Source organism: Myotis daubentonii, chromosome 3 (assembly GCF_963259705.1).
Source record: "Myotis daubentonii chromosome 3, mMyoDau2.1, whole genome shotgun sequence".
Classification (NCBI taxonomy): domain Eukaryota; kingdom Metazoa; phylum Chordata; class Mammalia; order Chiroptera; family Vespertilionidae; genus Myotis; species Myotis daubentonii.
This window is the reverse complement of record NC_081842.1, coordinates 75,184,484-75,201,608: the sequence shown is the minus strand read 5'-3', so window position 1 is coordinate 75,201,608 and position 17,125 is coordinate 75,184,484. Positions and strand designations below refer to the sequence as shown.

The following is a 17,125-nucleotide window of genomic DNA, read 5'->3' as shown; positions in this document are numbered from 1 at the left end:
AGACAATAGGGTGGTGAAGGCCTGGGGTGGGTGTGAGTGTGCTTGGTGGAATCAATAGGGGAAAAAGGGGGACATATGTAATACTTTCAACAATAAAGATTTTTTAAAATCTGCTAGGGGTAAAGAAGTTGCTGTGTGATGTAATTGGCCTATCAAGTTTAATGCAAATAATTAAGGAGGATAAACATTAGCAGGATGGCAAGCAGAACCACATTTCCTCATGATCCTCTGGGGAAAGCCCAGGTGCTTTCTAAAGAGAACAGCTTACCCAAAATGACCTGAGTTCAAATATGGCCACCCCTCTCTTCTGCATTCTTCACTACTCTACTTTCATTTAATTCTAGCAGTCCCAAGGGAGAACTACTGTTTAAAATTGAGTTTTTTAAATTGCTATGCTGATGAATACTGGTCCTAAATTAATTTAAAAATTAATATTATTTCTGCTACCATTTCTTATTTCAAATTACTTTATAGAACAACCACTTTGTTTTCAGAGCCTATTTGTAGGATGTCAGTGAGCTATGGATTGGCTTCTCTAACAGAGTTTATTCAGGATCTTCATTCTACCTTTTCTTTAGGACTTCATATCAGTGACAATCTCCTAATTTATTTCTTTGATATTATACTTGATTTACCAGCACAGTTTCCACATTAATTGACAGTAGAATTTCTTCCCCAGAATTCTAAGTCCAATGAGAAATATGTGAATCATTATGAATATGTCATAAGAACAACAAATCTGCAATTATTCAAGCCAATTTCTTCTAATCAAGGGGAAAAGTGTACTTCACTTTGTTGTTGTTGTTGTTAAGTATAAACATGCTGCAAAGTTGTTACTGATAAGGAACTAACAGACTGACTTTTCTAAAGTGAGATTTATGGACTACCTTTATTTCATTATACAAGTTTTTTAAATGAAATATTCTAACCTCAAGGTTCTTGCTCCATTTTCCTTCTATTCCAGAGTGGTCATTTGACCATCAAGAGCATAAACTAAAAATGGTAATAGGCAACCAGTTTATTCCTACTTTCAACATCTACAAAGTATTAAATATCAAGTTATACCTATCACTCACTTGAATGACAAAGCGTTTGATGTTGTGTTTAGTTGACAGTGAAATATTTAGGGGAATAGTAATAAGTTTTCAGCCACACCATTACTTACAAGTAACCAATTAAGCCACCCTTAACCTCTGTCAGAAAGCTGCAATTGAAATAACAAACTATTCTAGTTTATATTAGGATGGGAGGAAACTCTTGACACACAGAAATTGCCATATTTCCTTAATATTAATATACAAAGAATGACTGATTTTCTCCTGGTTCTGCTTCCTTCCTTCCATTCCCCTCACTTTCTCTTTTCTTCCCTCCCTCCTTCACTACAAAATCAATATCTCTTCTTTTTTTACAGAAAGAATGAATATATTTTTTTAATTTATAGTTTGTAGTCAATATTATTTTGTATTAGTTTCAGGTGTATAGCATAGTGATGAGACAATAATATACTTTACAAAGTGATCCCCCTGATAGCATCTTTTTTGAAGTGTTTCATCACTAACTTTAGAAGCTCCAGAGAAAGTACTGATACAGTATTTACACTTTACCAGTGGAAAGGCAGTGGTTCTAGTACATACTTCATTGCATATCATGGTACCTACACTTGAAAATGCATTATCTTCTACATATCAGTTATGCTAAACTCTCCAAAATTCAATACTTAAAAATACCAAGATGTCACGACATGCACGGCTGAGTTCAGGATCTGAAGGAGGGGCTGATGCACAAATGAAAAACACTAGACAAGAAATATGAATTATTAAGCGGTAGGGGGCCAGGTGGTGTCTCTCTCATAAAGAGAACACTGACCTCTGGCGAGTTCATTTTTTATTTACTTGAATACACATTTGCTCTTTAGCAATGTATACAGGCATATCAAAGGTAAAGTTTGGTAAACAGTAAAAGGATTCTCGGGTTAGGGAATTGCCTTGAGCCACCACTATCTCAACAGATGAGGTGCTTAGCGTCAGCCCTGTTAACTCCCAAGGTCCATAGGCCTTCCGCAATCCTTGGTGCACTGTCATGATAGTATCCACAGTGGGTGGCTTCCCACACCAAGATGATTTAGAACAAATGCATGGTGTGGTGTTAATAAAAATAATAACTGGATTGAGAATCAGAAGGGTCATTTTCTTAAGTCTGTTCTGCCTTTAATACTAAAAATTCTCTGGTCCTCAGCCTCCCTAGTTACATGATGGGAATCCTGCAGAAAATAATCTCCATGGTTAATTCACATTCTAATGTACAATGTCCATAAACCACTAGACATTTCCTTATAAAAGTGTCATGGCAGAAATATTTCATAAAGCCAGAGGCTTCTTACCGGCCAACCTCAACCATTTAGGGCCCAGTCCAGAACCCATGGGAAATAGAAAAGTTCTGAGCAGCCAAAATAAATGCTGATGTCCATGAACTAAACCTTGTTCTGAAGGCACCTCCTTGGGGCCTTCACTCTGAGACTATTTACTCTCTAAATAGAATCTCTTTTTAAGTTTGATTATCTTGTTTTCAAAGGCCTGGCACTTTGGTGGCAAATTGGAAAGGGACTACAAGGCAGTCACAGAGTGGAGCAGTGCATGGGAAAGTGCTCCGTAGGCTCTGACGTGCTGTGCAAGGTGAGCTGTTAGCACAAGTGACAGGAAGAGTGAGAAAAAAGATCAATCACCTCAAACAAAACAGCAATTTCAAAATCCTGTTGGGGTGGGACTGTTTAGTATCCTGGCAAACAGGTTTAATCACTTTAGTAGTTCCCCAGATCCTCACTGAATTATAGCATAATATGCTTATGGAAATAACTGAGTTATCACAGAAAAGCTTATTTATAGTCTGAATAACACTGGCTTTAAAAGATGGCATATTTGGTGACGTAATTGGAAGGATCAAACACTACAAAATGTTAACTATTGTCATATTTGAAGTCAGGAGAGTATTCAGCGTGGTACAAGTGTTTTCCTTGTAAAAGAATTAAAAATCTATGAAACATAGGGGTTACATTTGAATTACCTAGAAAATTATATCTGAATAATCTTAAATGCATAAAATATTACTCTAATTTTGAAATGCAGTTAATTTTTATTATCTGTAATGAAAATAATTAAGATAAAATAACATTAATTAACTTTGTTCCACATTTAAACAAAATGATTTTTTCTTGGTTCAGAATTTTTGCAGCATTGTTTCTAAACTCATGAGCATATTATCATAGTACTATCAGAGAGATATAGAACAGGGTACACACCAACACCCAAAACATACTACATGCTGAGGAACTTATGAAAAGTTTCAATAATTATTAAATGATAGTGGTACCCAATCTAGAGGAAACCAAATTATATCTAAAAATAATAATCACTTGATATAGAGTTAAAACCCCAACCAAAGTTTGTTCATTGTCAAGTTACTAAAATATTCATGGGAACCTCCAACAGTAAATTAAGTTCTGAAATGAGAAATATGATATTCTCTTTTTGTAAGCTTTTTCCAGTCCAGACACAAATGTAATATGCCTTTAAATCCCAGCCAAGCATTAACTGTATGCTTTTCTCATATTGGGGAATGTGAACCTTAGACTATTTAAGCCTTGTTTTATATCATATGATCCATGAGTAAACTGAGGCCCAGGAAGGCAGGATTACAATGAGTAGAGGTAAAGGTGAGACAAAAACTCAGGTCTCTAGACTCCTATGCCAGTGTTCTTTCAACTACAAGTTATAGAACTGATATTTTATGAAGATAGCATCTGCTGCATAACATCAATGGGAGACTTTTTAAAAATATATTTTTGTTGATTTCAGAAAGGAAGAGAGAGGGAGAGAGAGATAGAAACATCAATGATGAGAGAGAATCTTTGATCAGCTGCTTCCTGGACGCCCCACACTGGGGATCAAGCCCACAACTGAGGCACGTGCCTTGACAGGGAATCGAGCCGAGACCTCCTAGTTCACAGGTCAATGCTCAACCACTGAGCCACACTGGGTGGGCAATGGTGGAGTTTTTAATAATAAAGATCTGGGGGACATCACAGTCCTTGATCTTGAGGCCATAATGTTGGAAATCATTTCCCAGAGTCGGGGCATTTAAGGAAACAGAAGCAACTGAATAGTGAATAGGAGCAAGGCCATCAGCCAGGCAGGTGCAGGTTAGTGGGATCGACGGAGCACAGATAGCTCAATTACTCCTTTGTACAGCAAGGAAAGGAACACACACACACACACACACACACACACACACACACGCGCGCGCGCGCGCGCGCGCGCGCACAAAACCACCAGAGGCTGCTAACTCCTGGCTATGAGCAACATTCGAAAGAGATATTTGAAAGATATATAAGTAGTATTTCCCACTCTCTCCCTGTATAGGAGAGGCATGGTGCATCCGATGAAAGCTGAAATGCACTAGGAACTGAAGTTGGCAGCACTAGGGCTGACACATCTCTGTGGTCACACTATCACTTGGGAATTGGAATGTTTAAACAATAATAGCACCATGGCTTTGTACTTTACATCAGATCTTTGCATGAGGTCCTTAGTCCACTCATCGGTGTTTGCAGAAACACTTCGGGCGTCCCAAAAGAATTTAGGAACTGCTCCAAAGAAGAAAAATTACTAGTGACAGAGAGCACAATGTTATGTCTTTTTTCTTTATCAAAGCTCCAATTGGTAAGTATAAAGCCGTAGGAAAAAAAAAAGCAATATTTTTTATGGCTGTTAAGTTCTAGCTTTGGGCTTTTCTCTCTCTGTATAGGTTTGACCAACAAGGGCTTGCATGTGTTAAAGTCAAAATGCATGTTACATTAACAATCTGAGTTTAGAAATCGAGGCACCTAACGCCAACAGAGTTAATATTTGCTTTGGACTGTTCTGCTTATTTAGTCTCAAGCTTCTCCAAAGAGCTAACACAAAACGGCAGCTTTCTTATTTGCCTAGCGAGCGTGTGATTTCACACACAGTGTATCATGTGCTTCTGGAGAGACTGAGTATTAGCTGTTCTTCATGTGAGCAGTGTACCTAGCTGTGTTGGGAAATGTGAACTTTGTAGTTGCGCCATACAGCAAACTTACTGAAGTTCATGTCAGTTACACTTTGGAAATGTCTCCTCTTCATCATGCTTCCTCTTCTTCATTCCCGTTCCTGTTTCACTGTGATTACGTGACCTTCTAAACAGTTTAACTTCCTAACAGGTCTACCTCCCTCTAGTTCCTTCTCCAGCTGGTAATCCTCCAGGCTACAGCAGAAATCTGACCACTTCACTGCCATCCTTTTATTGCCTCCTCACTCCTTATGGGATAAGGTCCAAATTCTATCAGCTATTATTTAAAGGCTTTGTCAAAGTATCACCCACAAAGTTCCTTTTCCAGCTGTATTTCCTTTGCTGCCTCTCACATGCCCTCAGTGTCAAGGCACACGGCTGAGCATGATCATGCCTTTTGTTCCTAGCCTTTCTTCTACAAGGGGTTTCTTGCATTTTCCTTTTCACTTGAATAAGTTCTCACCTGTGAAGATTACTATGAATATCCTTTTTAGGTAAGGTCTTCTCCAATCTATTTATCAATCTCTCCTCTGCGCCTACAACATTTCGCATATGTTCCATTTAATTAAAACCAGGGAACCACACATTTTGAACTTTATTGAGACATTTTATAAATTCTTAATGTTAAAAACTGTATATATTTTTAAATTATTTATACTTAATGTATTTAAGGTATATAATGTGATGTTTTGATATATGTATACATTGTGAATGATTACCACATTCGAGTTAATTTACATATCACATATTTACCCTTTGTGTGTGTGTGTCGGGGGATAAGAACCTTGAGATCTCTCTTGTCAAATTTCAAGTATATATAGGTTAGTATTAATTATAGTCACCACACTATGTATTAGGTCTTCAGAACTTATTCACCCTATAAGTTAAAGTTGATACCCTTTGACTAATGTGTCACCATTTTCCCCCTACATCCCCAAATCCATCCTACTCTCTGCTTCTACAAGGTTTTTTTAGTTTGTTTGTTTTTCTTTTTAGATTCACCATATAAGTGAGATTTGTATTTTTAAGTAGGTATTTGTCTTTCTTGTAAAACTTATTTCACTCAGCATAATGTCTAGGTTTATCTATACTGTCATAATTAGAGGATTTAGAGATTTTCTTCTTTTTTTTTTAAGGGTGAATAGCATTCATATGTGTGTATGTGTATCGTTTTCTTTATCTATTGATCCACTGACAGACAATTAGGTTGTTTGCATATCTTGGCTATTGTGAATAATGCTGCAATTACCATGAAAATGTAAATATGTGCTTTATTTCCTTGTGACATATACCTAAAAGTGGTAGAAGTAGGATTACTGAATCATATGGTTCTATTTTTTATTTTTATTTTTTGAGAATCTTTGTACTGTTTTTCTTTTCTTTTAAATTTTATTTTTAATTGATTTTTAGAGAGGGAGAGAGAAAGATAAACATGGATGTGAGAGTGAAACATTGATTGTTCTCCTCCTGCACACACCCGGATTGAGCCCACAACCCAGGCATGTGCTCCAACAGGGTATCCACCCTGCAACTTTTTGGTGCACCATGACACCCACCAAGTGAGCCATATCAGCCAAGATCCTCTGTACTGTTTTTGTTTTTGTTCTTTGTTTGTGTGTGTGTGTGTGTGTGTGTGTGTGTGTGTGTTTATGGCAGTACCCATTTATATTCCCACAACCAGTGCACAAAGTTTCCCTTTTCTCTACATCTTTGCCAACACTTGTCATTTGGCTTTTTGGTAATAGTCATTCTCATAGGTGTAAAGATATCTCATTGTAGTTTTAATTTTTTTAAATGTGTTTTTATTGATTTTAGAGAGAGGAGAAGAGAGATGGAGAGAGAGGAAGAGGAACAGCAATGTAAGAGAGAAACATTGATTGGTGGACTCCCATAAACTCCCCCATCTGGGACCTAACCTGCAACCTGGGCATGTGCCCTGACCAGAAATCGAACCCGTGATCCTTTGATGCACTGGATGATGCTCAACCAACTGAGCCACACCAACTAGGGCTGTGGTTTTGATTTGTATTTCCATGATGACTAGTAATATTGAGCATCTTTCATACTAGCTAATATTACTGAGCACTTCTTCCTTGAAAAGCACTCTTAAGCAACTTACATATATTTATTTATTTAATAGTCACCTTAATCATGTGAGCTTCATACTGTTCTTGTCTTCCATTTAATAGTTGGGGAACATGAGCACCTATCAGTTGAGTAACTCTCAGCTACCTTATTAGTAGCAGGGCTCAAGTCTTACTCATGCAGTCTGAGTCCAGAGACTATGCTTTAACCGCTGTGCTGTGCTGCTAGTTGTGTTTCATTTGCTTCTTGTAGAGTTTAATCTCGAATAGAGAATGTCTTTATATTTGTATGCCCAGAAGAAACATAGTATCTGATATGTTGTAACCAATCAATAGCTTTTTACCCAATGTCTTTGAATTACTATGAAATAGAATCCTTGGATTAAGGGAAATTTGATTTTCAAAAGTTTATAGAAAATATTCGTAGGAAAAATTAGGAAATGTTTAGCATAGGTCAATAACTAAAAAAATCTATGATATGAAAATGCAGCATGTGGCTCTTGATGTTTAATATATATCTTTTATTTTTTAGTATTTTGTATATTTTTCTCCTTTTTATTGAATTTATTCGGGTGACACTAGTTTTCAAAATTATACAGGTTTCAGATGCACAATTCTACAACACTTCATCTGTACACAGTATTGTGTGTTCACTACCCCAAGTCAAGTCTTCTTCTATTACCATTAATCCCCCATTCACTCCTCCACCTCTCTTAACCCCCCTCCTCCCAGCACTCACATATATCTTGTACAGTTTCTCAATTAGCATCAACAATACTGGATAAACGTGTAACCCATATTTATATGTAGTCTATTTTCCAAGCACGTGCAGTTTTTCTTTTTCAATAGATTTTACTGGATTTTCACATACATCATCATAAATTGTCTTATAACCACAGAGTTTTGAGAATGAATACCACACTTCCATAATGACATATTACTAAGTCCTGTGTGTATCAGTTATTTTCATTGTCCACATGTTTACCTTGGATGACTGTTAGATAAGGTGTTATGTTGGAAATTTCCTTTGTAGAGTAGCTTCCAGTTTTTAAAAATTAAATGTAAGAATCAATGGATTTCTGAGTAACAAACTCTAAAGTCATACTAATCCCCTAGAAGATATTTAATATATACTAATAGATTGAATATGTGCCAGTAATCATATTTGTATGTTGAAGCTGCCTGCAATTCAAAAAAGGTAAAGAAGAAAATGTTTTCAAGTTGATTCCAGAGATGTTCTTTGTCATCTGTATAATATACTGAGAATGGTAGCATAATGGTTGAAAAGCATACACTTATTCCACATTTTTGTAGGACTCTTAAGAGGGAGCTGGCTTGGAAATTACCATTGGCTTTTCAGACAGTGACAGTCATTTCAGTCTTTTCCATTTGGTTTGTTTGTTTATTAATTCATTTCTTCCTGGGAGGACGGTAGCTTTTGGAGTTCTTTCCGTTATAGAACTTTAATGAAATTCCTAAACAAAAGTCATGACACATCTGAACCCTTGCTGAAACTCTTAGAGCTCATCTCTGTAACCTGGAACTCTTTTAATGGGTATGAACAGGGAACATTTTTAACCTCAATGACACATTTGTCTTTAAAATATGTTAAAAATAGCAGAGCCAAAGAAGTGATGTTATAATATTCAGTTTAGGGGAATTTTTAGTGTCATTGTCTCCTTGAGCAGTAACCATGAACAAATTATCAAAGACACTATCTCTTTTCAACAGAAAGGTGAACCAAATGTATTAGCTCCTCAATGGGATTGGGAAAATGTGGGGAACATAGACCTAAAACAGCAATTACCGGGCTTCACCTCCGCCCCGGACACTCTGTCCAGCAGAGGCCTTGGTGTGTCAGCACCCCCTGAGGTCCACCTGGGGACGCAGCTGCCTGGGCTGAGATCACCTGTACTGGTGGATGCAAAACTTTGCCCTGGATGATTTTTATGTCCTTCTCTGTGCCGTAATCAAGGAATATAAATGACATTATCTAAAGATAGAACATGTTCCACCGACTGAAGAAACTTATGCATCATTTTTTTTTTAATTCATAGAGTATTTTATGTGTTTTAGGTTTACAGGAAAATTGAAAGGAAAGTAGAGTTCCCATAAACTCCTTCAACAGTGCCCTCTCCCAGTTTCCTTTTATTGACATCTTGTTTTAGTATGGTCTCATTGTTAGAATTGTTGAGCCACTATTGATACATTATTATTATTATTATTAGTCTATAATTTATATTAGGTTTCCCTCTTTGTATTGCACATTTTATGGGTTTGGATAAGAGTATAATGACTTGTATCCACCACTTTAGTGTCATAATAATTTCACTGCCCTAAAAATTTCCTGTATTCCACGTATTCTTTCCTCCCCCTCTCTCTGCTTGAACCCCTGGCAACCACTGATCTTTTCCCTGTCTCCATAGTTTTGCCTTTCCTTTAATGGCATATAGTTGGAACAATACTGTGCCCATCCTTTTCAGATCGGCTTCTTTCACTTAGCAATATGCATGTAAGGTTCCTTTGTGTCTTTTCATGACTTGATAGCTCATTTCCTAGTAGTGTTGAATAATATTCCACTTGCAAGGCTGTACCACAGTTGGTTTATCTATTCACCTACTGAAGGATATCTTGGTTGCTCCCAAAATTTGGCAATTATGAATAAAACTGCTATAACATTCATGTGCAGGTTTTTGTGTGAGTTTAAATCTTCATCTCACTTAAAAGTTGTAATTGTGGAAAGTATTTTTGATGGAAAGGAAAGACATGGATTTTAAAATTAGAAATACTGGATTTGAATCCCAACATTTTCATTCAATGAAAAGTTCTTGGCAGTCTATATCTCTGCTCCGTTACGTGTAAAGTGCTGCTCTCTCTGTTGAGTGCCTCGTCTACATTAAAGAGCTTTATTATACCTCTGGCCCTTTATCTGAAAGATGCCTACCTTCTCAGGTTTTTTTTTTTTTATAGTTTTCTTTGTTCTTTTGAAAATTAGATGAGCTATCATGGAAAGGAGTTAGTATGCCTGGGAATAAATGCTCAATTACTATATAGCAGCCCATTGAGAGATAGGTGATCAAATATATTAGTTTATTTTTTGGTAGTTCCTCCAATATACAGGGTATTTTTTTAAACATCTAAGTCTAAATGTGGAAAGCATTATAACACTTTTCAAGCAATATTCCCAAATTTACCTTCATATAAAATGAAATATGAACATGTAATTACTCTCTCTATATCTATGATAGTGATGAGAATTGGACTTAGTTAAGAATTAATTTTGAGCCCTGGCTCTACCACATATTGGCTTAGTAATGTCAGAATCCTCTCTTAGCTTTGCAGGGTGAACAGTGTCTTATCAGTAAAATGAAATATCTTAATAATTGTTCACCATAGAAATTTATATGCTCAAAATACAGGACTTTGTGAGTTCCAAATGCAAAAACATGCAGTACTATATAATAAAAGGCTAATATGCAAATTGACCGAAGGCAACGGTGGAATGCCTGGTCGCTATGATGTGCACTGATCACCAGGGGGCAGACGCTCAAAGCAGGAGCTGCCCCCTGGTGGTCAGTGCGCTCCCACTGGGAGAGAGCCGCTAAGCCAGAAGCCAGGCTCGCCACTGGGCTCATGGCTGGTGAGCACAGAGGCAGTGGCGGCAGCCTCTCCCACTTCCGCGGCAGTGCTAAGGACCCTTCAGGAGATGTCTGGCTTCGGGGAGCAGGCCTAAACTGGCAGTAAGACATCCCCTGAGTGGTCCAGGACTGTGAGAGGGCACAGGTCGGGTTGAGAGACACCCCCTCCCCCAGTGCACGAATGACATGCACCAGGCCTCTAGTATAGACATAAAAGAATATTGTGAACTATAAAGTACCATAAAAAGTCCATTATTATTATTATATTGCTCTACTATATCACTTGTTTGTAATTTAGCTAACTCTTTACTAAATCAAAGTATAGTGTGTATTTTCTCATGTTCATATTGAAATCCTGCTATACTAATGTCAGAGGAGGGCCAAAATAGTTCTGTTCTGCCTAATTTCCTCCATGTATTAGTCAGGAGTCTCTGAGAATAGATGCCAAAGTGGATTAAAAATGCAAGGATCGTATTAGAGGAAACACTAATGTTAGAAAAAAATGAGGAGGGAGCTGGTGAGCTGAGGGAATCACCAGACAGCAATGTACAGTAAACCTGACCCTGAGGAAAAGAAGGTTTGGTGGATGTGTCCTAAATTGCCATGCAGTCTAAGGAACGTTTGTCAGAAAGTTGGGGAGTCCTTGGTCATAGTCAGACCTCAGAGAAGTCCCGTGACTCAGCACCTTGCATGCCTTCATATCGCTGCTGCACTCAATCATGAGCTGGGAGCTGCTAGTAGAAAGTATGACCAACACAAACTTGGTGATGGCTAGAAGAGTGTCCCATTTGGGCTCCTTGGAAAGTTACATTCCCTGCAGTTGGGGGCTATGAGGTACATTTCATGTCCATCAAACCTCACAAACATTTTTGTCCCCTTTGAATAGTAAAAAGGAAGCATTGATGTAGTGATGCTTATATGAGGCTGTGAAGATGGATAGCAGGAGCAGGTGAGATATGACATAAACTTTTGCAAGCTTGGAAACCAGCTACAGGTACCTTTCTCAGGAGAGGTGTACCTGTGTAGTTTAATAGCACTTCACATGCTTGGGTTCCTGTATGATCACGGTCTACAGAAGGCACATTTTCTTGTAAGAACTTCTTTCCTTTATCTAGTTTATTTTTCCCTACCTGTCCATGATAGCTAGTTTTCCAAAATTTCTTCTGTGGTGCATTAAACAGTTTTCTAAATTAAAGTGTAAATATGGCACGTTTTATTTATTTATTATTTTTAAATTAATTTTTATTGTTGACAGTATTGCAGATGCCCCCATTTCCCCCCTTTCCTCCCTCCATCTCCTCTCCCCCACCACCCACCTCTACCAGGCCCCTGCTCCACTCCAGGCCTTCCTTGCACTATTGTCTTTGTCATTGGGCTATGCGTATATGCACATATTTCTTTGGTTAAGTTACAATTGGCCACTGGTACGATGAAATGGAGCTTTCAGAGTTAAAGTCTTTGGGAGTAAGGGACAGTTTCAAAGCTGGAGACAACTTCAGGTCCAGATTTCATATGCACATTAAAACATTCCTCCACTCGAACACCCTTAGCAATGATAAAACTACCTTTCAATACAGCTTTCTATATTTCTCCTCACTACTCATTGCCTTCCTAAATTATTCTGTTCTCTTTCCCACTTTTCCTCCCACTCTTCAATTAAGAATAATAACTGTCAGGGAAAATTGAATATTTAAAAAGTTATTGTTAATATTAATAGATGACAGCATTGTCTCTCCAAGTTCATGCATTCCATAGTTACTTCATTGAGCTGTCACTGTGGACAAGCTACAATGGGTATTGTTTTCGAGGCTCACTTGGTCTTTGAGGTGACAAAAGATTCCCAAAGTCTGGAAGATGATTTCCATTTCATAGAACAGATTATGCTGAGTTCCTAGGTGTATATAACTATTTGTATCACTTTAAAATTGTATATCTTTCCTGTGGTTTTCATCTCTTTCAAAAATATTATCTTGGAAAAATGTTTCTATTTCTCCTTTTTCCTCAAAACTGGAAAACTAGATTTTATAGTAAGCTGAGTTTAGTTCTTAAAGAAAAGGAAAGTGCAATGGAGAGCCATCATTTTCTTCCTATGACCTTAAATTATATTACAACGCCTCTGGGGAGTTGTCAATTAAAAGCATGGAATTTACACAAATTTCAGTCTCGGAAACCAGCCAGCAATCTGTGCTGAATATGTGGGAAAACCTATTAAATAAATGTTTAACCTTTATTACTTAACCATGTTTGATTGAAATATATATCCTCGGGAGACATAGGCAATGCTAATTGGGATTCATGTGAAAAAAAAAAAAAAAGCAAAAACCTATTTCAACCTATGTAAACATTTTCTAGTACCTAGTTAAATACTTAATATGGAATATTCCAGAAGGGAACCTACTGGAAAAGACCATTAAACCAATCCAGAAGCAGAAGTTTACTACTCTGCCTTAACAATTAATTTGCTATCACTGGTAATTCATTACCTCAATGATAAATTTAATTTATCTAATGCTGTTGAATATTACTTTAAATGGTAAAGTAATACAATTAGCACAGGCTGTTATTAAGTAAAGTTTTCTGTGAAATAATGATGACCTTATTTGCTAAAAATCTTTGTGACACATCTTTCCTAAGACATTTTGAGAAGTAGTAAATCTATTAGAAATTTGTTGTTTGGGGATTTGAGAGTGTTATTAAGGACAGCTTTGATTTTCTCAAATCAAGAGGTCTTATAGTTGTCATGGCATTAAATTACTTGCAGAAAACAAATTTACTAATGTCATAATAACTATGAACTCTTTCTAAAGGCAGACTCTAGTCTCAATTCCAAGTTTCCATTACTTCAGATGATACAATTAAGGTTTTTCATGAAGTGTCATGCCTGTTTCCTATTGATAGTGTTTTCAAGAACACAGTACAGTTATTGTTCTTGCTAAAAATAACTGAACTGTATTCACAATATCAATATGATTTATGTCAAAATGCACAGGATAATGTAAGTTTCACATTCAGATACAACTGAAATTCTTAAGTAGTTAAGCCTGGACTTTCAAGCTCAAAAAATATGCAAAGCAATGGAGCATAAATGTATTCGTCTTTCCTTTTCATTATTTTAACCCAAGGAGTTTTCAAATATTGGTTTCTTCTATCTACCTCTTTTGATAAGCTAGTTCGCAGTTGAAGTCCTCAGGATCTGAATATAGTTAATGCAAGAACTAATGCAGAAAGGAGAGCAGAAGGAAGATAATATTTCAAATATATATGTCTAGAATTTAAACTCCATGTGAGCATTATATTGAGTAATTATCTGAGTGCGGAACAATTATATGATTCTCCTTATATGAGCATTTAAAAAAACACAGCATTAATTCCTAGATAATTAGGAGAAGTGTGATAATAGACATTAGTAAATTTTATAAACTTCAACTAACATAAATTATTAATTACATAAATGTTATTCATTTATAATAAGCAAACTATATAGTCTAAAGGAAAATATGCTTACACAGTATACTGTTTAGTCTTCTTCACTGTGAAAATCTACTTTAAAATAAAATATAGAATATTGTCCTTTCCATATACAAACACACAGCATTAAGTGTTTTTAGGGGTTTGTATTTAAGTTGGTCCCTGCACAAAGACCAGTGTTTGGCATGTTGGCATGGACTCATAGCCTCGTCACTGAGGAATGATGACACAGTAAACACAGAGTTCAGCTGTGGGACAAATGTGTGGGAATCCCAGTCTCATCACTAGAACAAAGAATGTGCAGAGAGTTGCCAAAGAAACCTTCAAGTCTGGTGCTTTCAGTGACATTCGCAAAAGGCTAGATCTGTGCACTGTTTTGCATGAATGTTATATATGATTAAAAAGTTTTTTAAGACAAAAGTAGCCCTAATAGGTTTGGCTCAGTGGATAGAGCGTTGGCCTGCGGACTGAAGGGTCCCGGGTTCGATTCCGGCCAAGGGCATGTACCTTGGTTGCGGGCACATCCCCAGTAGGAGGTGTGCAGGAGGCAGCTGATCGATGTTTCTCTCTCATCGATGTTTCTAACTCTCTATCCCTCTCCCTTCCTCTCTGTAAAAAAATCAATAAAATATATTTTTTTAAAAAAAGGCAAAAGTAGATTTTTTAAACAATTTTAAGATATTGACTTCTAATCACCATAGCACTTCTCACTATCAATTTGTTGGATTCCCTAGAACCGTGGTCGGCAAACCGCGGCTCGCAAGCCACATGCGGCTCTTTGGCCCCTTATGTGTGGCTCTTCCACAAAATACCACGTGTGGGCACACACGTACAGTGCGATTGAAACTTCGTGGCCCATGTGCAGAAGTTGGTATTTTGTGGAAGAGCCGGTATTTTGTGGAAGAGCCACACTCAAGGGGCCAAAGAGCCGCATGTGGCTCACGAGCCGCTGTTTGCCAAGCCGCAGTTTGCCGACCACTGCCCTAGAATTTCAAAAAGTAGCACACATGGCTTTCTGGAATGCTAAATGCAGAGAAAAAAATACAAGCTCTAGAATATGTTCTTGAGAATTACTTTCAATATAGTGCAGTGGGCTTTACTTTACCCTTTATTAATTGAGCTCCTGCAAATGGTGCTGCAAAAAATGTTTAAATGAGTAAAATGTAGGCTTTCCTTCGAATAACTTGCAGTACAGTAGAGGAATTATACTGACAAATTTCTCTTTTTTGAAGGAAAATTATATATATATATAATTTAAACTCCATGCAAGCAGGTTTATCATGTTTTATTTATTTATTTATTTATTTATTTATTTACTTACTTACTTACTTACTTACTTACTTATTTATTTCTGCTGAATTCTCCAACCTGGACCTGGAACAGTGATTGGCACAGAGTAGGCACTTAGTATCCAATGAATAAATGATAATGTATAAATGATAAAAAATGGTTAACACAATATATAGAGAAAAGAAACAATATATTTGGTTTTCAGCTCTTTTCAATGAGTTAATGTATAACATGGTGTGGATTACACTTTATTTTATTATTGCCAGAGTAATGAACATTATGTTACTACAGTTTTTTAGTATTCAAAATAATGCTGTATTATATTTGTATACAATTGTGCATTTGTGCAAAAACTTTTGTAGGATGGATTCCCAGTGGTAGAATGACTGGATCAAAGCATGTTAGCCTTTTAAATTGGGTGTATACCGTCAAATTGTGCTTCCATACTTTCTATTCAACCTTAAATATTTTATTTTTATTCAGTGTTCTCTTTGACAATTTGATGAAAGCTTTAAATTCTCTTTATATAAAAGCAAATGTTTTTATACCACAGTTTGGGGCTTTTTAAATTACTTTAGAGGAATTACAGATGCCCTAGAGTTCATTTATGGACCCAAAGTTAAGAAATTCTAACAAGCACAGTAAAATCTGTACATTTGCTGATTTAAAATGTATGTGGCATTTCTCAACAAATAAAAATAAGCATGTATTACTTAAATCAATTCTCTTGCTTTTAAATAATTTCTAAATAGAATTTTTGCTTTTAACTTATAGTAGCCCCAAAAGGAATTCAAATGCTAGTGTTGAAAGTAAAGAGATATTAAAAAGATCTAACAATTTATTGCATTTTATTAGAGAAGTTTTATGTGCATTTATGAATTTGGGAAAATTGCCAGTCTTAGGACATATTCCTTATGAAGGCCAAAGATTTACTATGTAGAAATTACTATAATAAAAAAATGGAGTTTGCCTTCAAAGAGGAGACCAAATGTCACTTAGTGACTCCATGTGGTCCCTGCTATGACATTCTGGTGACATAATTCTTATCTATAGAAACTAATGAAATTTATTCCAAGAAGCCTTTATCTGTATCATCAAGCTCATTGTTGGGGTTCTTTTCTATGCATTCACACAGCATTTAGTTAACCTCTTAAGCAGAGCATTCGAATTCCCTCATGTTCCTTGAGGAATTGGCCTCAGTATTCTTTTTATGTGTTTTCCCCACAAAGAACACTTAGCAATGTGCCTGTAGTAGGTGCTCTACAAACAGATGATGCATGAAGATATAAATAAATGATTTTTGAGATGGGCCTTAAGGACATACAGAAATTCCGACAGAGCCTAAGGAACAATGATAAAATAAAGGAGAGATGGGACAAAGCCTAAAGTAATTGGGAAGAATTATGACTTATCCAGCCTCATAGGTCACTCCATGCTTATAGTTTACTGAGCTATGGGAAATGGGAAATTGAGAAGATAGTTTTCAGCACAGTAGTGCAAATACTGATACTCTTTTAAAATATGTATTGTTTTTATAAATCTCCTTTGTAAGACATAATA

The 17,125-nt window shown here is 36.5% G+C and overlaps 1 protein-coding gene across 5 annotated transcripts in view; it reads left to right on the top strand.

Annotated features, from left to right (window-relative positions):
* Positions 1 to 17,125, top strand: part of ALCAM (activated leukocyte cell adhesion molecule) — a 217,611-nt gene that overhangs the window by 131,975 nt on the left and 68,511 nt on the right. The window contains exon 1 of one of the 5 annotated variants that reach the window (XM_059687938.1): positions 11,736 to 11,756. The exons of the other annotated variants lie outside the window; for them this stretch is intronic. The gene's annotated coding sequence lies outside the window, so the exon portion shown is untranslated. Of the gene's footprint in view, positions 1 to 11,735; positions 11,757 to 17,125 lie in introns of those variants that run through there. 5 annotated transcript variants of the gene reach the window in all.